Below are 15,477 nucleotides of genomic sequence, written 5' to 3' on the forward strand. Positions count from 1 at the left end.
GAAAACATCATTTTTTTTCCCTTTAAAAATCCACTTACGGCTCAAAAGTTTGTATTTTTTGTTTTAAATCTTTAAAAACTAATTTATTTCGTTTTCCTTGAGGGGTTAATACCGTGGTCACTAACAAGCAGCGAATAAGAAGTTCCTAGTCAATCCGGGGGAGAAAAGGGAGGACACACGCGCTCGCTATAAATGAATATTGCGGACCAAACATTCCGGGTGCGATCATACCAGCACTAATGCACCGGATCCCATCAGAACTCCGCAGTTAAGCGTGCTTGGGCGAGAGTAGTACTAGGATGGGTGACGTCCTGGGAAGTCCTCGTGTTGCACCCCTGAAAACATCATTTTTTTTTCCCTTTAAAAATCCACTTACGGCTCAAAAGTTTGTATGTTTTGTTTTAAATCTTTAAAAACTCATTTATTTCGTTTTCCTTGAGGGGTTAATACCGTGGTCACTAACAAGCAGCGAATAAGAAGTTCCTTGTCAATCCGGGGGAGAAAAGGGAGGACACACGCGCTCGCTATAAATGAATATTGCGGACCAAACATTCCGGGTGCGATCATACCAGCACTAATGCACCGGATCCCATCAGAACTCCGCAGTTAAGCGTGCTTGGGCGAGAGTAGTACTAGGATGGGTGACCTCCTGGGAAGTCCTCGTGTTGCACCCCTGAAAATATCTTTTTTTTTTCCCTTTAAAAATCCACTTACGGCTCAAAAGTTTGTATTTTTTGTTTTAAATCTTTAAATCTATAAATGAATATTGCGGACCAAACATTCCGGGTGCGATCATACCAGCACTAATGCACCGGAACCCATCAGAACTCCGCAGTTAAGCGTGCTTGAGCGAGAGTAGTACTAGGATGGGTGACCTCCTGGGAAGTCCTCGTGTTGCACCCCTGAAAACATCATTTTTTTTTTCCCTTTAAAATTCCACATACGGCTCAAAAGTTTGTATTTTTTGTTTTAAATCTTTAAAAACTCATTTATTTCGTTTTCCTTGAGGGGTTAATACCGTGGTCACTAACAAGCAGCGAATAAGAAGTTCCTAGTCAATCCGGGGGAGAAAAGGGAGGACACACGCGCTCGCTATAAATGAATATTGCGGACCAAACATTCCGGGTGCGATCATACCAGCACTAATGCACCGGATCCCATCAGAACTCCGCAGTTAAGCGTGCTTGGGCGAGAGTAGTACTAGGATGGGTGACCTTCTGGGAAGTCCTCGTGTTGCACCCCTGAAAACATCATTTTTTTTTTCCCTTTAAAAATCCACTTACGGCTCAAAAGTTTGTATTTTTTGTTTTAAATCTTTAAAAACTCATTTATTTCGTTTTCCTTGAGGGGTTAATACCGTGGTCACTAACAAGCAGCGAATAAGAAGTTCCTAGTCAATCCGGGGGAGAAAAGGGAGGACACACGCGCTCGCTATAAATGAATATTGCGGACCAAACATTCCGGGTGCGATCATACCAGCACTAATGCACCGGATCCCATCAGAACTCCGCAGTTAAGCGTGCTTGGGCGAGAGTAGTACTAGGATGGGTGACCTCCTGGGAAGTCCTCGTGTTGCACCCCTGAAAACATCATTTTTTTTTTCCCTTTAAAAATCCACTTACGGCTCAAAAGTTTGTATTTTTTGTTTTAAATCTTTAAAAACTCATTTATTTCGTTTTCCTTGAGGGGTTAATACCGTGGTCACTAACAAGCAGCGAATAAGAAGTTCCTAGTCAATCCGGGGGAGAAAAGGGAGGACACACGCGCTCGCTATAAATGAATATTGCGGACCAAACATTCCGGGTGCGATCATACCAGCACTAATGCACCGGATCCCATCAGAACTCCGCAGTTAAGCGTGCTTGGGCGAGAGTAGTACTAGGATGGGTGACCTCCTGGGAAGTCCTCGTGTTCCACCCCTGAAAACATCATTTTTTTCCCTTTAAAAATCCACTTACGGCTCAAAAGTTTGTATTTTTTGTTTTAAATCTTTAAATCTATAAATGAATATTGCGGACCAAACATTCCGGGTGCGATCATAGCAGCACTAATACACCGGATCCCATCAGAACTCTGAGTTAAGCGTGCTTGGGCGAGAGTAGTTCTAGGATGGGTGACCTCGTCGGAAGTCCTCGTGTTGCACCCCTGAAAACATCATTTTTTTTTTTCCCTTTAAAAATCCACTTACGGCTCAAAAGTTTGTATTTTTTGTTTTAAATCTTTAAAAACTCATTTATTTCGTTTTCCTTGAGGGGTTAATACCGTGGTCACTAACAAGCAGCGAATAAGAAGTTCCTAGTCAATCCGGGGGAGAAAAGGGATGACACACGCGTTCGCTATAAATGAATATTGCGGACCAAACATTCCGGGTGCGATCATACCAGCACTAATGCACCGGATCCCATCAGAACTCCGCAGTTAAGCGTGCTTGGGCGAGAGTAGTACTAGGATGGGTGACCTCCTGGGAAGTCCTCGTGTTGCACCCCTGAAAACATCATTTTTTTTTTCCCTTTAAAAATCCACTTACGGCTCAAAAGTTTGTATTTTTTGTTTTAAATCTTTAAATCTATAAATGAATATTGCGGACCAAACATTCCGGGTGCGATCATACCAGCACTAATGCACCGGATCCCATCAGAACTCCGCAGTCAAGCGCGCTTGGGCGAGAGTAGTACTAGGATGGGTGACCTCCTGGGAAGTCCTCGTGTTGCACCCCTGAAAACATCATTTTTTTTTTCCCTTTAAAAATCCACTTACGGCTCAAAAGTTTGTATTTTTTGTTTTAAATCTTTAAAAACTCATTTATTTCGTTTTCCTTGAGGGGTTAATACCGTGGTCACTAACAAGCAGCGAATAAGAAGTTCCTAGTCAATCCGGGGGAGAAAAGGAAGGACACACGCGCTCGCTATAAATGAATATTGCGGACCAAACATTCCGGGTGCGATCATACCAGCACTAATGCACCGGATCCCATCAGAACTCCGCAGTTAAGCGTGCTTGGGCGAGAGTAGTACTAGGATGGGTGACCTCCTGGGAAGTCCTCATGTTGCACCCCTGAAAACATCATTTTTTTTTTCCCTTTAAAAATCCACTTACGGCTCAAAAGTATGTATTTTTTGTTTTAAATCTTTAAATCTATAAATGAATATTGCGGACCAAACATTCCGGGTGCGATCATACCTGCACTAATGCACCGGATCCCATCAGAACTCCGCAGTTAAGCGTGCTTGGGCGAGAGTAGTACTAGGATGGGTGACCTCCTGGGAAGTCCTCGTGTTGCACCCCTGAAAACATCATTTTTTTTCCCTTTAAAAATCCACTTACGGCTCAAAAGTTTGTATTTTTTGTTTTAAATCTTTAAAAACTAATTTATTTCGTTTTCCTTGAGGGGTTAATACCGTGGTCACTAACAAGCAGCGAATAAGAAGTTCCTAGTCAATCCGGGGGAGAAAAGGGAGGACACACGCGCTCGCTATAAATGAATATTGCGGACCAAACATTCCGGGTGCGATCATACCAGCACTAATGCACCGGATCCCATCAGAACTCCGCAGTTAAGCGTGCTTGGGCGAGAGTAGTACTAGGATGGGTGACGTCCTGGGAAGTCCTCGTGTTGCACCCCTGAAAACATCATTTTTTTTTCCCTTTAAAAATCCACTTACGGCTCAAAAGTTTGTATGTTTTGTTTTAAATCTTTAAAAACTCATTTATTTCGTTTTCCTTGAGGGGTTAATACCGTGGTCACTAACAAGCAGCGAATAAGAAGTTCCTTGTCAATCCGGGGGAGAAAAGGGAGGACACACGCGCTCGCTATAAATGAATATTGCGGACCAAACATTCCGGGTGCGATCATACCAGCACTAATGCACCGGATCCCATCAGAACTCCGCAGTTAAGCGTGCTTGGGCGAGAGTAGTACTAGGATGGGTGACCTCCTGGGAAGTCCTCGTGTTGCACCCCTGAAAATATCTTTTTTTTTTCCCTTTAAAAATCCACTTACGGCTCAAAAGTTTGTATTTTTTGTTTTAAATCTTTAAATCTATAAATGAATATTGCGGACCAAACATTCCGGGTGCGATCATACCAGCACTAATGCACCGGAACCCATCAGAACTCCGCAGTTAAGCGTGCTTGAGCGAGAGTAGTACTAGGATGGGTGACCTCCTGGGAAGTCCTCGTGTTGCACCCCTGAAAACATCATTTTTTTTTTCCCTTTAAAATTCCACATACGGCTCAAAAGTTTGTATTTTTTGTTTTAAATCTTTAAAAACTCATTTATTTCGTTTTCCTTGAGGGGTTAATACCGTGGTCACTAACAAGCAGCGAATAAGAAGTTCCTAGTCAATCCGGGGGAGAAAAGGGAGGACACACGCGCTCGCTATAAATGAATATTGCGGACCAAACATTCCGGGTGCGATAATACCAGCACTAATGCACCGGATCCCATCAGAACTCCTCAGTTAAGCGTGCTTGGGCGAGAGTAGTACTAGGATGGGTGACCTCCTGGGAAGTCCTCGTGTTGCACCCCTGAAAACATCATTTTTTTTTTCCCTTTAAAAATCCACTTACGGCTCAAAAGTTTGTATTTTTTGTTTTAAATCTTTAAAAACTCATTTATTTCGTTTTCCTTGAGGGGTTAATACCGTGGTCACTAACAAGCAGTGAATAAGAAGTTCCTAGTCAATCCGGGGGAGAAAAGGGAGGACACACGCGCTCGCTATAAATGAATATTGCGGACCAAACATTCCGGGTGCGATCATACCAGCACTAATGCACCGGATCCCATCAGAACTCCGCAGTTAAGCGTGCTTGGGCGAGAGTAGTACTAGGATGGGTGACCTCCTGGGAAGTCCTCGTGTTGCACCCCTGAAAACATCATTTTTTTTTTCCCTTTAAAAATCCACTTACGGCTCAAAAGTTTGTATTTTTTGTTTTAAATCTTTAAAAACTCATTTATTTCGTTTTCCTTGAGGGGTTAATACCGTGGTCACTAACAAGCAGCGAATAAGAAGTTCCTAGTCAATCCGGGGGAGAAAAGGGAGGACACACGCGCTCGCTATAAATGAATATTGCGGACCAAACATTCCGGGTGCGATCATACCAGCACTAATGCACCGGATCCCATCAGAACTCCGCAGCTAAGCGTGCTTGGGCGAGAGTAGTACTAGGATGGGTGACCTCCTGGGAAGTCCTCGTGTTGCACCCCTGAAAACATCATTTTTTTTTTCCCTTTAAAAATCCACTTACGGCTCAAAAGTTTGTATTTTTTGTTTTAAATCTTTAAAAACTCATTTATTTCGTTTTCCTTGAGGGGTTAATACCGTGGTCACTAACAAGCAGCGAATAAGAAGTTCCTAGTCAATCCGGGGGAGAAAAGGGAGGACACACGCGCTCGCTATAAATGAATATTGCGGACCAACCATTCCGGGTGCGATCATACCAGCACTAATGCACCGGATCCCATCAGAACTCCGCAGTTAAGCGTGCTTGGGCGAGAGTAGTACTAGGATGGGTGACCTCCTGGGAAGTCCTCGTGTTCCACCCCTGAAAACATCATTTTTTTTTCCCTTTAAAAATCCACTTACGGCTCAAAAGTTTGTATTTTTTGTTTTAAATCTTTAAATCTATAAATGAATATTGCGGACCAAACATTCCGGGTGCGATCATAGCAGCACTAATGCACCGGATCCCATCAGAACTCTGAGTTAAGCGTGCTTGGGCGAGAGTAGTTCTAGGACGGGTGACCTCGTCGGAAGTCCTCGTGTTGCACCCCTGAAAACATCATTTTTTTTTTTCCCTTTAAAAATCCACTTACGGCTCAAAAGTTTGTATTTTTTGTTTTAAATCTTTAAAAACTCATTTATTTCGTTTTCCTTGAGGGGTTAATACCGTGGTCACTAACAAGCAGCGAATAAGAAGTTCCTAGTCAATCCGGGGGAGAAAAGGGAGGACACACGCGCTCGCTATAAATGAATATTGCGGACCAAACATTCCGGGTGCGATCATACCAGCACTAATGCACCGGATCCCATCAGAACTCCGCAGTTAAGCGTGCTTGGGCGAGAGTAGTACTAGGATGGGTGACCTCCTGGGAAGTCCTCGTGTTGCACCCCTGAAAACATCATTTTTTTTTTCCCTTTAAAAATCCACTTACGGCTCAAAAGTTTATATTTTTTGTTTTAAATCTTTAAATCTATAAATGAATATTGCGGACCAAACATTCCGGGTGCGATCATAGCAGCACTAATGCACCGGATCCCATCAGAACTCTGAGTTAAGCGTGCTTGGGCGAGAGTAGTTCTAGGATGGGTGACCTCGTCGGAAGTCCTCGTGTTGCACCCCTGAAAACATCATTTTTTTTTTTCCCTTTAAAAATCCACTTACGGCTCAAAAGTTTGTATTTTTTGTTTTAAATCTTTAAAAACTCATTTATTTCGTTTTCCTTGAGGGGTTAATACCGTGGTCACTAACAAGCAGCGAATAAGAAGTTCCTAGTCAATCCGGGGGAGAAAAGGGAGGACACACGCGCTCGCTATAAATGAATATTGCGGACCAAACATTCCGGGTGCGATCATACCAGCACTAATGCACCGGATCCCATCAGAACTCCGCAGTTAAGCGTGCTTGGGCGAGAGTAGTACTAGGATGGGTGACCTCCTGGGAAGTCCTCGTGTTGCACCCCTGAAAACATCATTTTTTTTTTCCCTTTAAAAATCCACTTACGGCTCAAAAGTTTATATTTTTTGTTTTAAATCTTTAAATCTATAAATGAATATTGCGGACCAAACATTCCGGGTGCGATCATACCAGCACTAATGCACCGGATCCCATCAGAACTCCGCAGTCAAGCGCGCTTGGGCGAGAGTAGTACTAGGATGGGTGACCTCCTGGGAAGTCCTCGTGTTGCACCCCTGAAAACATCATTTTTTTTTTCCCTTTAAAAATCCACTAACGGCTCAAAAGTTTGTATTTTTTGTTTTAAATCTTTAAAAACTCATTTATTTCGTTTTCCTTGAGGGGTTAATACCGTGGTCACTAACAAGCAGCGAATAAGAAGTTCCTAGTCAATCCGGGGGAGAAAAGGAAGGACACATGCGCTCGCTATAAATGAATATTGCGGACCAAACATTCCGGGTGCGCTCATACCAGCACTAATGCACCGGATCCCATCAGAACTCCGCAGTTAAGCGTGCTTGGGCGAGAGTAGTACTAGGATGGGTGACCTCCTGGGAAGTCCTCGTGTTGCACCCCTGAAAACATCATTTTTTTTTTCCCTTTAAAAATCCACTTACGGCTCAAAAGTTTGTATTTTTTGTTTTAAATCTTTAAATCTATAAATGAATATTGCGGACCAAACATTCCGGGTGCGATCATACCAGCACTAATGCACCGGATCCCATCAGAACTCCGCAGTTAAGCGTGCTTGGGAGAGAGTAGTACTAGGATGGGTGACCTCCTGGGAAGTCCTCGTGTTGCACCCCTGAAAACATCATTTTTTTTCCCTTTAAAAATCCACTTACGGCTCAAAAGTTTGTATTTTTTGTTTTAAATCTTTAAAAACTAATTTATTTCGTTTTCCTTGAGGGGTTAATACCGTGGTCACTAACAAGCAGCGAATAAGAAGTTCCTAGTCAATCCGGGGGAGAAAAGGGAGGACACACGCGCTCGCTATAAATGAATATTGCGGACCAAACATTCCGGGTGCGATCATACCAGCACTAATGCACCGGATCCCATCAGAACTCCGCAGTTAAGCGTGCTTGGGCGAGAGTAGTACTAGGATGGGTGACGTCCTGGGAAGTCCTCGTGTTGCACCCCTGAAAACATCATTTTTTTTTCCCTTTAAAAATCCACTTACGGCTCAAAAGTTTGTATGTTTTGTTTTAAATCTTTAAAAACTCATTTATTTCGTTTTCCTTGAGGGGTTAATACCGTGGTCACTAACAAGCAGCGAATAAGAAGTTCCTTGTCAATCCGGGGGAGAAAAGGGAGGACACATGCGCTCGCTATAAATGAATATTGCGGACCAAACATTCCGGGTGCGATCATACCAGCACTAATGCACCGGATCCCATCAGAACTCCGCAGTTAAGCGTGCTTGGGCGAGAGTAGTACTAGGATGGGTGACCTCCTGGGAAGTCCTCGTGTTGCACCCCTGAAAATATCTTTTTTTTTTCCCTTTAAAAATCCACTTACGGCTCAAAAGTTTGTATTTTTTGTTTTAAATCTTTAAATCTATAAATGAATATTGCGGACCAAACATTCCGGGTGCGATCATACCAGCACTAATGCACCGGATCCCATCAGAACTCCGCAGTCAAGCGCGCTTGGGCGAGAGTAGTACTAGGATGGGTGACCTCCTGGGAAGTCCTCGTGTTGCACCCCTGAAAACATCATTTTTTTTTTCCCTTTAAAAATCCACTTACGGCTCAAAAGTTTGTATTTTTTGTTTTAAATCTTTAAAAACTCATTTATTTCGTTTTCCTTGAGGGGTTAATACCGTGGTCACTAACAAGCAGCGAATAAGAAGTTCCTAGTCAATCCGGGGGAGAAAAGGAAGGACACACGCGCTCGCTATAAATGAATATTGCGGACCAAACATTCCGGGTGCGATCATACCAGCACTAATGCACCGGATCCCATCAGAACTCCGCAGTTAAGCGTGCTTGGGCGAGAGTAGTACTAGGATGGGTGACCTCCTGGGAAGTCCTCGTGTTGCACCCCTGAAAACATCATTTTTTTTTTCCCTTTAAAAATCCACTTACGGCTCAAAAGTATGTATTTTTTGTTTTAAATCTTTAAATCTATAAATGAATATTGCGGACCAAACATTCCGGGTGCGATCATACCTGCACTAATGCACCGGATCCCATCAGAACTCCGCAGTTAAGCGTGTTTGGGCGAGAGTAGTACTAGGATGGGTGACCTCCTGGGAAGTCCTCGTGTTGCACCCCTGAAAACATCATTTTTTTTCCCTTTAAAAATCCACTTACGGCTCAAAAGTTTGTATTTTTTGTTTTAAATCTTTAAAAACTAATTTATTTCGTTTTCCTTGAGGGGTTAATACCGTGGTCACTAACAAGCAGCGAATAAGAAGTTCCTAGTCAATCCGGGGGAGAAAAGGGAGGACACACGCGCTCGCTATAAATGAATATTGCGGACCAAACATTCCGGGTGCGATCATACCAGCACTAATGCACCGGATCCCATCAGAACTCCGCAGTTAAGCGTGCTTGGGCGAGAGTAGTACTAGGATGGGTGACGTCCTGGGAAGTCCTCGTGTTGCACCCCTGAAAACATCATTTTTTTTTCCCTTTAAAAATCCACTTACGGCTCAAAAGTTTGTATGTTTTGTTTTAAATCTTTAAAAACTCATTTATTTCGTTTTCCTTGAGGGGTTAATACCGTGGTCACTAACAAGCAGCGAATAAGAAGTTCCTTGTCAATCCGGGGGAGAAAAGGGAGGACACACGCGCTCGCTATAAATGAATATTGCGGACCAAACATTCCGGGTGCGATCATACCAGCACTAATGCACCGGATCCCATCAGAACTCCGCAGTTAAGCGTGCTTGGGCGAGAGTAGTACTAGGATGGGTGACCTCCTGGGAAGTCCTCGTGTTGCACCCCTGAAAATATCTTTTTTTTTTTCCCTTTAAAAATCCACTTACGGCTCAAAAGTTTGTATTTTTTGTTTTAAATCTTTAAATCTATAAATGAATATTGCGGACCAAACATTCCGGGTGCGATCATACCAGCACTAATGCACCGGAACCCATCAGAACTCCGCAGTTAAGCGTGCTTGAGCGAGAGTAGTACTAGGATGGGTGACCTCCTGGGAAGTCCTCGTGTTGCACCCCTGAAAACATCATTTTTTTTTTCCCTTTAAAATTCCACATACGGCTCAAAAGTTTGTATTTTTTGTTTTAAATCTTTAAAAACTCATTTATTTCGTTTTCCTTGAGGGGTTAATACCGTGGTCACTAACAAGCAGCGAATAAGAAGTTCCTAGTCAATCCGGGGGAGAAAAGGGAGGACACACGCGCTCGCTATAAATGAATATTGCGGACCAAACATTCCGGGTGCGATAATACCAGCACTAATGCACCGGATCCCATCAGAACTCCGCAGTTAAGCGTGCTTGGGCGAGAGTAGTACTAGGATGGGTGACCTCCTGGGAAGTCCTCGTGTTGCACCCCTGAAAACATCATTTTTTTTTTCCCTTTAAAAATCCACTTACGGCTCAAAAGTTTGTATTTTTTGTTTTAAATCTTTAAAAACTCATTTATTTCGTTTTCCTTGAGGGGTTAATACCGTGGTCACTAACAAGCAGTGAATAAGAAGTTCCTAGTCAATCCGGGGGAGAAAAGGGAGGACACACGCGCTCGCTATAAATGAATATTGCGGACCAAACATTCCGGGTGCGATCATACCAGCACTAATGCACCGGATCCCATCAGAACTCCGCAGTTAAGCGTGCTTGGGCGAGAGTAGTACTAGGATGGGTGACCTCCTGGGAAGTCCTCGTGTTGCACCCCTGAAAACATCATTTTTTTTTTCCCTTTAAAAATCCACTTACGGCTCAAAAGTTTGTATTTTTTGTTTTAAATCTTTAAAAACTCATTTATTTCGTTTTCCTTGAGGGGTTAATACCGTGGTCACTAACAAGCAGCGAATAAGAAGTTCCTAGTCAATCCGGGGGAGAAAAGGGAGGACACACGCGCTCGCTATAAATGAATATTGCGGACCAAACATTCCGGGTGCGATCATACCAGCACTAATGCACCGGATCCCATCAGAACTCCGCAGTTAAGCGTGCTTGGGCGAGAGTAGTACTAGGATGGGTGACCTCCTGGGAAGTCCTCGTGTTGCACCCCTGAAAACATCATTTTTTTTTTCCCTTTAAAAATCCACTTACGGCTCAAAAGTTTGTATTTTTTGTTTTAAATCTTTAAAAACTCATTTATTTCGTTTTCCTTGAGGGGTTAATACCGTGGTCACTAACAAGCAGCGAATAAGAAGTTCCTAGTCAATCCGGGGGAGAAAAGGGAGGACACACGCGCTCGCTATAAATGAATATTGCGGACCAACCATTCCGGGTGCGATCATACCAGCACTAATGCACCGGATCCCATCAGAACTCCGCAGTTAAGCGTGCTTGGGCGAGAGTAGTACTAGGATGGGTGACCTCCTGGGAAGTCCTCGTGTTCCACCCCTGAAAACATCATTTTTTTTTCCCTTTAAAAATCCACTTACGGCTCAAAAGTTTGTATTTTTTGTTTTAAATCTTTAAATCTATAAATGAATATTGCGGACCAAACATTCCGGGTGCGATCATAGCAGCACTAATGCACCGGATCCCATCAGAACTCTGAGTTAAGCGTGCTTGGGCGAGAGTAGTTCTAGGATGGGTGACCTCGTCGGAAGTCCTCGTGTTGCACCCCTGAAAACATCATTTTTTTTTTTCCCTTTAAAAATCCACTTACGGCTCAAAAGTTTGTATTTTTTGTTTTAAATCTTTAAAAACTCATTTATTTCGTTTTCCTTGAGGGGTTAATACCGTGGTCACTAACAAGCAGCGAATAAGAAGTTCCTAGTCAATCCGGGGGAGAAAAGGGAGGACACACGCGCTCGCTATAAATGAATATTGCGGACCAAACATTCCGGGTGCGATCATACCAGCACTAATGCACCGGATCCCATCAGAACTCCGCAGTTAAGCGTGCTTGGGCGAGAGTAGTACTAGGATGGGTGACCTCCTGGGAAGTCCTCGTGTTGCAACCCTGAAAACATCATTTTTTTTTTCCCTTTAAAAATCCACTTACGGCTCAAAAGTTTATATTTTTTGTTTTAAATCTTTAAATCTATAAATGAATATTGCGGACCAAACATTCCGGGTGCGATCATACCAGCACTAATGCACCGGATCCCATCAGAACTCCGCAGTCAAGCGCGCTTGGGCGAGAGTAGTACTAGGATGGGTGACCTCCTGGGAAGTCCTCGTGTTGCACCCCTGAAAACATCATTTTTTTTTTCCCTTTAAAAATCCACTAACGGCTCAAAAGTTTGTATTTTTTGTTTTAAATCTTTAAAAACTCATTTATTTCGTTTTCCTTGAGGGGTTAATACCGTGGTCACTAACAAGCAGCGAATAAGAAGTTCCTAGTCAATCCGGGGGAGAAAAGGAAGGACACACGCGCTCGCTATAAATGAATATTGCGGACCAAACATTCCGGGTGCGATCATACCAGCACTAATGCACCGGATCCCATCAGAACTCCGCAGTTAAGCGTGCTTGGGCGAGAGTAGTACTAGGATGGGTGACCTCCTGGGAAGTCCTCGTGTTGCACCCCTGAAAACATCATTTTTTTTTCCCTTTAAAAATCCACTTACGGCTCAAAAGTTTGTATTTTTTGTTTTAAATCTTTAAATCTATAAATGAATATTGCGGACCAAACATTCCGGGTGCGATCATACCAGCACTAATGCACCGGATCCCATCAGAACTCCGCAGTTAAGCGTGCTTGGGAGAGAGTAGTACTAGGATGGGTGACCTCCTGGGAAGTCCTCGTGTTGCACCCCTGAAAACATCATTTTTTTTCCCTTTAAAAATCCACTTACGGCTCAAAAGTTTGTATTTTTTGTTTTAAATCTTTAAAAACTAATTTATTTCGTTTTCCTTGAGGGGTTAATACCGTGGTCACTAACAAGCAGCGAATAAGAAGTTCCTAGTCAATCCGGGGGAGAAAAGGGAGGACACACGCGCTCGCTATAAATGAATATTGCGGACCAAACATTCCGGGTGCGATCATACCAGCACTAATGCACCGGATCCCATCAGAACTCCGCAGTTAAGCGTGCTTGGGCGAGAGTAGTACTAGGATGGGTGACGTCCTGGGAAGTCCTCGTGTTGCACCCCTGAAAACATCATTTTTTTTTCCCTTTAAAAATCCACTTACGGCTCAAAAGTTTGTATGTTTTGTTTTAAATCTTTAAAAACTCATTTATTTCGTTTTCCTTGAGGGGTTAATACCGTGGTCACTAACAAGCAGCGAATAAGAAGTTCCTTGTCAATCCGGGGGAGAAAAGGGAGGACACATGCGCTCGCTATAAATGAATATTGCGGACCAAACATTCCGGGTGCGATCATACCAGAACTAATGCACCGGATCCCATCAGAACTCCGCAGTTAAGCGTGCTTGGGCGAGAGTAGTACTAGGATGGGTGACCTCCTGGGAAGTCCTCGTGTTGCACCCCTGAAAATATCTTTTTTTTTTCCCTTTAAAAATCCACTTACGGCTCAAAAGTTTGTATTTTTTGTTTTAAATCTTTAAATCTATAAATGAATATTGCGGACCAAACATTCCGGGTGCGATCATACCAGCACTAATGCACCGGAACCCATCAGAACTCCGCAGTTAAGCGTGCTTGAGCGAGAGTAGTACTAGGATGGGTGACCTCCTGGGAAGTCCTCGTGTTGCACCCCTGAAAACATCATTTTTTTTTTCCCTTTAAAATTCCACATACGGCTCAAAAGTTTGTATTTTTTGTTTTAAATCTTTAAAAACTCATTTATTTCGTTTTCCTTGAGGGGTTAATACCGTGGTCACTAACAAGCAGCGAATAAGAAGTTCCTAGTCAATCCGGGGGAGAAAAGGGAGGACACACGCGCTCGCTATAAATGAATATTGCGGACCAAACATTCCGGGTGCGATCATACCAGCACTAATGCACCGGATCCCATCAGAACTCCGCAGTTAAGCGTGCTTGGGCGAGAGTAGTACTAGGATGGGTGACCTCCTGGGAAGTCCTCTTGTTGCACCCCTGAAAACATCATTTTTTTTTTCCCTTTAAAAATCCACTTACGGCTCAAAAGTTTGTATTTTTTGTTTTAAATCTTTAAAAACTCATTTATTTCGTTTTCCTTGAGGGGTTAATACCGTGGTCACTAACAAGCAGCGAATAAGAAGTTCCTAGTCAATCCGGGGGAGAAAAGGGAGGACACACGCGCTCGCTATAAATGAATATTGCGGACCAAACATTCCGGGTGCGATCATACCAGCACTAATGCACCGGATCCCATCAGAACTCCGCAGTTAAGCGTGCTTGGGCGAGAGTAGTACTAGGATGGGTGACCTCCTGGGAAGTCCTCGTGTTGCACCCCTGAAAACATCATTTTTTTTTTCCCTTTAAAAATCCACTTACGGCTCAAAAGTTTGTATTTTTTGTTTTAAATCTTTAAAAACTCATTTATTTCGTTTTCCTTGAGGGGTTAATACCGTGGTCACTAACAAGCAGCGAATAAGAAGTTCCTAGTCAATCCGGGGAAGAAAAGGGAGGACACACGCGCTCGCTATAAATGAATATTGCGGACCAAACATTCCGGGTGCGATCATACCAGCACTAATGCACCGGATCCCATCAGAACTCCGCAGTTAAGCGTGCTTGGGCGAGAGTAGTACTAGGATGGGTGACCTCCTGGGAAGTCCTCGTGTTCCACCCCTGAAAACATCATTTTTTTTTCCCTTTAAAAATCCACTTACGGCTCAAAAGTTTGTATTTTTTGTTTTAAATCTTTAAATCTATAAATAAATATTGCGGACCAAACATTCCGGGTGCGATCATAGCAGCACTAATGCACCGGATCCAATCAGAACTCCGCAGTTAAGCGTGCTTGGGCGAGAGTAGTACTAGGATGGGTGACCTCGTCGGAAGTCCTCGTGTTGCACCCCTGAAAACATCATTTTTTTTTTCCCTTTAAAAATCCACTTACGGCTCAAAAGTTTGTATTTTTTGTTTTAAATCTTTAAAAACTCATTTATTTCGTTTTCCTTGAGGGGTTAATACCGTGGTCACTAATAAGCAGCGAATAAGAAGTTCCTAGTCAATCCGGGGGAGAAAAGGGAGGACACACGCGCTCGCTATAAATGAATATTGCGGACCAAACATTCCGGGTGCGATCATACCAGCACTAATGCACCGGATCCCATCAGAACTCCGCAGTTAAGCGTGCTTGGGCGAGAGTAGTACTAGGATGGGTGACCTCCTGGGAAGTCCTCGTGTTGCACCCCTGAAAACATCATTTTTTTTTTCCCTTTAAAAATCCACTTACGGCTCAAAAGTTTGTATTTTTTGTTTTAAATCTTTAAATCTATAAATGAATATTGCGGACCAAACATTCCGGGTGCGATCATACCAGCACTAATGCACCGGATCCCATCAGAACTCCGCAGTTAAGCGCGCTTGGGCGAGAGTAGTACTAGGATGGGTGACCTCCTGGGAAGTCCTCGTGTTGCACCCCTGAAAACATCATTTTTTTTTTCCCTTTAAAAATCCACTTACGGCTCAAAAGTTTGTATTTTTTGTTTTAAATCTTTAAAAACTCATTTATTTCGTTTTCCTTGAGGGGTTAATACCGTGGTCACTAACAAGCAGCGAATAAGAAGTTCCTAGTCAATCCGGGGGAGAAAAGGAAGGA

The 15,477-nt window shown here is 43.2% G+C and overlaps 51 non-coding genes across 51 annotated transcripts; all 51 read left to right on the plus strand.

Moving 5' to 3' along the window:
• Positions 1-217: 217 nt before the first annotated feature.
• LOC133826693 (5S ribosomal RNA) lies at positions 218-336 on the plus strand. Its single transcript, XR_009889405.1, has one exon. It is a non-coding gene; the product is annotated as a 5S ribosomal RNA (ribosomal RNA).
• A 219-nt stretch (positions 337-555) lies between these two features.
• LOC133828572 (5S ribosomal RNA) lies at positions 556-674 on the plus strand. The gene has a single exon (XR_009891179.1). It is a non-coding gene; the product is annotated as a 5S ribosomal RNA (ribosomal RNA).
• A 110-nt stretch (positions 675-784) lies between these two features.
• LOC133826890 (5S ribosomal RNA) lies at positions 785-903 on the plus strand. The gene has a single exon (XR_009889596.1). It is a non-coding gene; the product is annotated as a 5S ribosomal RNA (ribosomal RNA).
• A 220-nt stretch (positions 904-1,123) lies between these two features.
• LOC133826145 (5S ribosomal RNA) lies at positions 1,124-1,242 on the plus strand. Its single transcript, XR_009888876.1, has one exon. It is a non-coding gene; the product is annotated as a 5S ribosomal RNA (ribosomal RNA).
• Positions 1,243-1,462: 220 nt separating this feature from the next.
• On the plus strand, positions 1,463-1,581 carry LOC133828573 (5S ribosomal RNA). Its single transcript, XR_009891180.1, has one exon. It is a non-coding gene; the product is annotated as a 5S ribosomal RNA (ribosomal RNA).
• A 220-nt stretch (positions 1,582-1,801) lies between these two features.
• Positions 1,802-1,920, plus strand: LOC133826733 (5S ribosomal RNA). Its single transcript, XR_009889445.1, has one exon. It is a non-coding gene; the product is annotated as a 5S ribosomal RNA (ribosomal RNA).
• Positions 1,921-2,028: 108 nt separating this feature from the next.
• Positions 2,029-2,146, plus strand: LOC133827510 (5S ribosomal RNA). The gene has a single exon (XR_009890200.1). It is a non-coding gene; the product is annotated as a 5S ribosomal RNA (ribosomal RNA).
• A 221-nt stretch (positions 2,147-2,367) lies between these two features.
• LOC133828574 (5S ribosomal RNA) lies at positions 2,368-2,486 on the plus strand. Its single transcript, XR_009891181.1, has one exon. It is a non-coding gene; the product is annotated as a 5S ribosomal RNA (ribosomal RNA).
• Positions 2,487-2,597: 111 nt separating this feature from the next.
• On the plus strand, positions 2,598-2,716 carry LOC133826726 (5S ribosomal RNA). Its single transcript, XR_009889438.1, has one exon. It is a non-coding gene; the product is annotated as a 5S ribosomal RNA (ribosomal RNA).
• Positions 2,717-2,936: 220 nt separating this feature from the next.
• LOC133826601 (5S ribosomal RNA) lies at positions 2,937-3,055 on the plus strand. Its single transcript, XR_009889316.1, has one exon. It is a non-coding gene; the product is annotated as a 5S ribosomal RNA (ribosomal RNA).
• Positions 3,056-3,166: 111 nt separating this feature from the next.
• On the plus strand, positions 3,167-3,285 carry LOC133826130 (5S ribosomal RNA). The gene has a single exon (XR_009888862.1). It is a non-coding gene; the product is annotated as a 5S ribosomal RNA (ribosomal RNA).
• Positions 3,286-3,503: 218 nt separating this feature from the next.
• LOC133826694 (5S ribosomal RNA) lies at positions 3,504-3,622 on the plus strand. Its single transcript, XR_009889406.1, has one exon. It is a non-coding gene; the product is annotated as a 5S ribosomal RNA (ribosomal RNA).
• A 219-nt stretch (positions 3,623-3,841) lies between these two features.
• Positions 3,842-3,960, plus strand: LOC133828575 (5S ribosomal RNA). The gene has a single exon (XR_009891182.1). It is a non-coding gene; the product is annotated as a 5S ribosomal RNA (ribosomal RNA).
• Positions 3,961-4,070: 110 nt separating this feature from the next.
• On the plus strand, positions 4,071-4,189 carry LOC133826891 (5S ribosomal RNA). The gene has a single exon (XR_009889597.1). It is a non-coding gene; the product is annotated as a 5S ribosomal RNA (ribosomal RNA).
• A 220-nt stretch (positions 4,190-4,409) lies between these two features.
• Positions 4,410-4,528, plus strand: LOC133826844 (5S ribosomal RNA). The gene has a single exon (XR_009889551.1). It is a non-coding gene; the product is annotated as a 5S ribosomal RNA (ribosomal RNA).
• A 220-nt stretch (positions 4,529-4,748) lies between these two features.
• On the plus strand, positions 4,749-4,867 carry LOC133828577 (5S ribosomal RNA). The gene has a single exon (XR_009891184.1). It is a non-coding gene; the product is annotated as a 5S ribosomal RNA (ribosomal RNA).
• A 220-nt stretch (positions 4,868-5,087) lies between these two features.
• LOC133826121 (5S ribosomal RNA) lies at positions 5,088-5,206 on the plus strand. Its single transcript, XR_009888854.1, has one exon. It is a non-coding gene; the product is annotated as a 5S ribosomal RNA (ribosomal RNA).
• Positions 5,207-5,426: 220 nt separating this feature from the next.
• On the plus strand, positions 5,427-5,545 carry LOC133826734 (5S ribosomal RNA). The gene has a single exon (XR_009889446.1). It is a non-coding gene; the product is annotated as a 5S ribosomal RNA (ribosomal RNA).
• A 110-nt stretch (positions 5,546-5,655) lies between these two features.
• LOC133827568 (5S ribosomal RNA) lies at positions 5,656-5,773 on the plus strand. The gene has a single exon (XR_009890257.1). It is a non-coding gene; the product is annotated as a 5S ribosomal RNA (ribosomal RNA).
• A 221-nt stretch (positions 5,774-5,994) lies between these two features.
• LOC133828578 (5S ribosomal RNA) lies at positions 5,995-6,113 on the plus strand. Its single transcript, XR_009891185.1, has one exon. It is a non-coding gene; the product is annotated as a 5S ribosomal RNA (ribosomal RNA).
• Positions 6,114-6,224: 111 nt separating this feature from the next.
• On the plus strand, positions 6,225-6,342 carry LOC133827506 (5S ribosomal RNA). Its single transcript, XR_009890196.1, has one exon. It is a non-coding gene; the product is annotated as a 5S ribosomal RNA (ribosomal RNA).
• Positions 6,343-6,563: 221 nt separating this feature from the next.
• Positions 6,564-6,682, plus strand: LOC133828579 (5S ribosomal RNA). Its single transcript, XR_009891186.1, has one exon. It is a non-coding gene; the product is annotated as a 5S ribosomal RNA (ribosomal RNA).
• A 111-nt stretch (positions 6,683-6,793) lies between these two features.
• Positions 6,794-6,912, plus strand: LOC133826727 (5S ribosomal RNA). Its single transcript, XR_009889439.1, has one exon. It is a non-coding gene; the product is annotated as a 5S ribosomal RNA (ribosomal RNA).
• A 220-nt stretch (positions 6,913-7,132) lies between these two features.
• On the plus strand, positions 7,133-7,251 carry LOC133826310 (5S ribosomal RNA). The gene has a single exon (XR_009889035.1). It is a non-coding gene; the product is annotated as a 5S ribosomal RNA (ribosomal RNA).
• A 111-nt stretch (positions 7,252-7,362) lies between these two features.
• LOC133826739 (5S ribosomal RNA) lies at positions 7,363-7,481 on the plus strand. Its single transcript, XR_009889451.1, has one exon. It is a non-coding gene; the product is annotated as a 5S ribosomal RNA (ribosomal RNA).
• Positions 7,482-7,699: 218 nt separating this feature from the next.
• Positions 7,700-7,818, plus strand: LOC133826695 (5S ribosomal RNA). Its single transcript, XR_009889407.1, has one exon. It is a non-coding gene; the product is annotated as a 5S ribosomal RNA (ribosomal RNA).
• Positions 7,819-8,037: 219 nt separating this feature from the next.
• LOC133828580 (5S ribosomal RNA) lies at positions 8,038-8,156 on the plus strand. The gene has a single exon (XR_009891187.1). It is a non-coding gene; the product is annotated as a 5S ribosomal RNA (ribosomal RNA).
• Positions 8,157-8,266: 110 nt separating this feature from the next.
• LOC133826728 (5S ribosomal RNA) lies at positions 8,267-8,385 on the plus strand. The gene has a single exon (XR_009889440.1). It is a non-coding gene; the product is annotated as a 5S ribosomal RNA (ribosomal RNA).
• A 220-nt stretch (positions 8,386-8,605) lies between these two features.
• Positions 8,606-8,724, plus strand: LOC133828581 (5S ribosomal RNA). Its single transcript, XR_009891188.1, has one exon. It is a non-coding gene; the product is annotated as a 5S ribosomal RNA (ribosomal RNA).
• A 111-nt stretch (positions 8,725-8,835) lies between these two features.
• Positions 8,836-8,954, plus strand: LOC133826477 (5S ribosomal RNA). The gene has a single exon (XR_009889195.1). It is a non-coding gene; the product is annotated as a 5S ribosomal RNA (ribosomal RNA).
• A 218-nt stretch (positions 8,955-9,172) lies between these two features.
• On the plus strand, positions 9,173-9,291 carry LOC133826696 (5S ribosomal RNA). The gene has a single exon (XR_009889408.1). It is a non-coding gene; the product is annotated as a 5S ribosomal RNA (ribosomal RNA).
• Positions 9,292-9,510: 219 nt separating this feature from the next.
• LOC133828582 (5S ribosomal RNA) lies at positions 9,511-9,629 on the plus strand. Its single transcript, XR_009891189.1, has one exon. It is a non-coding gene; the product is annotated as a 5S ribosomal RNA (ribosomal RNA).
• Positions 9,630-9,740: 111 nt separating this feature from the next.
• LOC133826892 (5S ribosomal RNA) lies at positions 9,741-9,859 on the plus strand. The gene has a single exon (XR_009889598.1). It is a non-coding gene; the product is annotated as a 5S ribosomal RNA (ribosomal RNA).
• Positions 9,860-10,079: 220 nt separating this feature from the next.
• On the plus strand, positions 10,080-10,198 carry LOC133826285 (5S ribosomal RNA). Its single transcript, XR_009889011.1, has one exon. It is a non-coding gene; the product is annotated as a 5S ribosomal RNA (ribosomal RNA).
• A 220-nt stretch (positions 10,199-10,418) lies between these two features.
• LOC133828583 (5S ribosomal RNA) lies at positions 10,419-10,537 on the plus strand. The gene has a single exon (XR_009891190.1). It is a non-coding gene; the product is annotated as a 5S ribosomal RNA (ribosomal RNA).
• A 220-nt stretch (positions 10,538-10,757) lies between these two features.
• Positions 10,758-10,876, plus strand: LOC133828584 (5S ribosomal RNA). Its single transcript, XR_009891191.1, has one exon. It is a non-coding gene; the product is annotated as a 5S ribosomal RNA (ribosomal RNA).
• Positions 10,877-11,096: 220 nt separating this feature from the next.
• On the plus strand, positions 11,097-11,215 carry LOC133826735 (5S ribosomal RNA). Its single transcript, XR_009889447.1, has one exon. It is a non-coding gene; the product is annotated as a 5S ribosomal RNA (ribosomal RNA).
• A 110-nt stretch (positions 11,216-11,325) lies between these two features.
• On the plus strand, positions 11,326-11,443 carry LOC133827507 (5S ribosomal RNA). Its single transcript, XR_009890197.1, has one exon. It is a non-coding gene; the product is annotated as a 5S ribosomal RNA (ribosomal RNA).
• A 221-nt stretch (positions 11,444-11,664) lies between these two features.
• On the plus strand, positions 11,665-11,783 carry LOC133826343 (5S ribosomal RNA). The gene has a single exon (XR_009889066.1). It is a non-coding gene; the product is annotated as a 5S ribosomal RNA (ribosomal RNA).
• A 111-nt stretch (positions 11,784-11,894) lies between these two features.
• Positions 11,895-12,013, plus strand: LOC133826729 (5S ribosomal RNA). The gene has a single exon (XR_009889441.1). It is a non-coding gene; the product is annotated as a 5S ribosomal RNA (ribosomal RNA).
• Positions 12,014-12,233: 220 nt separating this feature from the next.
• Positions 12,234-12,352, plus strand: LOC133828585 (5S ribosomal RNA). Its single transcript, XR_009891192.1, has one exon. It is a non-coding gene; the product is annotated as a 5S ribosomal RNA (ribosomal RNA).
• A 110-nt stretch (positions 12,353-12,462) lies between these two features.
• LOC133826740 (5S ribosomal RNA) lies at positions 12,463-12,581 on the plus strand. Its single transcript, XR_009889452.1, has one exon. It is a non-coding gene; the product is annotated as a 5S ribosomal RNA (ribosomal RNA).
• A 218-nt stretch (positions 12,582-12,799) lies between these two features.
• Positions 12,800-12,918, plus strand: LOC133826697 (5S ribosomal RNA). Its single transcript, XR_009889409.1, has one exon. It is a non-coding gene; the product is annotated as a 5S ribosomal RNA (ribosomal RNA).
• A 219-nt stretch (positions 12,919-13,137) lies between these two features.
• On the plus strand, positions 13,138-13,256 carry LOC133826490 (5S ribosomal RNA). Its single transcript, XR_009889207.1, has one exon. It is a non-coding gene; the product is annotated as a 5S ribosomal RNA (ribosomal RNA).
• Positions 13,257-13,366: 110 nt separating this feature from the next.
• Positions 13,367-13,485, plus strand: LOC133826893 (5S ribosomal RNA). The gene has a single exon (XR_009889599.1). It is a non-coding gene; the product is annotated as a 5S ribosomal RNA (ribosomal RNA).
• Positions 13,486-13,705: 220 nt separating this feature from the next.
• Positions 13,706-13,824, plus strand: LOC133826706 (5S ribosomal RNA). Its single transcript, XR_009889418.1, has one exon. It is a non-coding gene; the product is annotated as a 5S ribosomal RNA (ribosomal RNA).
• A 220-nt stretch (positions 13,825-14,044) lies between these two features.
• Positions 14,045-14,163, plus strand: LOC133828586 (5S ribosomal RNA). Its single transcript, XR_009891193.1, has one exon. It is a non-coding gene; the product is annotated as a 5S ribosomal RNA (ribosomal RNA).
• A 220-nt stretch (positions 14,164-14,383) lies between these two features.
• LOC133826736 (5S ribosomal RNA) lies at positions 14,384-14,502 on the plus strand. The gene has a single exon (XR_009889448.1). It is a non-coding gene; the product is annotated as a 5S ribosomal RNA (ribosomal RNA).
• Positions 14,503-14,612: 110 nt separating this feature from the next.
• Positions 14,613-14,731, plus strand: LOC133827328 (5S ribosomal RNA). Its single transcript, XR_009890022.1, has one exon. It is a non-coding gene; the product is annotated as a 5S ribosomal RNA (ribosomal RNA).
• Positions 14,732-14,951: 220 nt separating this feature from the next.
• On the plus strand, positions 14,952-15,070 carry LOC133828588 (5S ribosomal RNA). Its single transcript, XR_009891195.1, has one exon. It is a non-coding gene; the product is annotated as a 5S ribosomal RNA (ribosomal RNA).
• Positions 15,071-15,181: 111 nt separating this feature from the next.
• Positions 15,182-15,300, plus strand: LOC133826467 (5S ribosomal RNA). The gene has a single exon (XR_009889185.1). It is a non-coding gene; the product is annotated as a 5S ribosomal RNA (ribosomal RNA).
• Positions 15,301-15,477: the final 177 nt, after the last annotated feature.

The sequence above is a fragment of the Humulus lupulus genome, chromosome 3 (genome assembly GCF_963169125.1).
Source record: "Humulus lupulus chromosome 3, drHumLupu1.1, whole genome shotgun sequence".
Taxonomy (NCBI): Eukaryota; Viridiplantae; Streptophyta; class Magnoliopsida; order Rosales; family Cannabaceae; genus Humulus; species Humulus lupulus.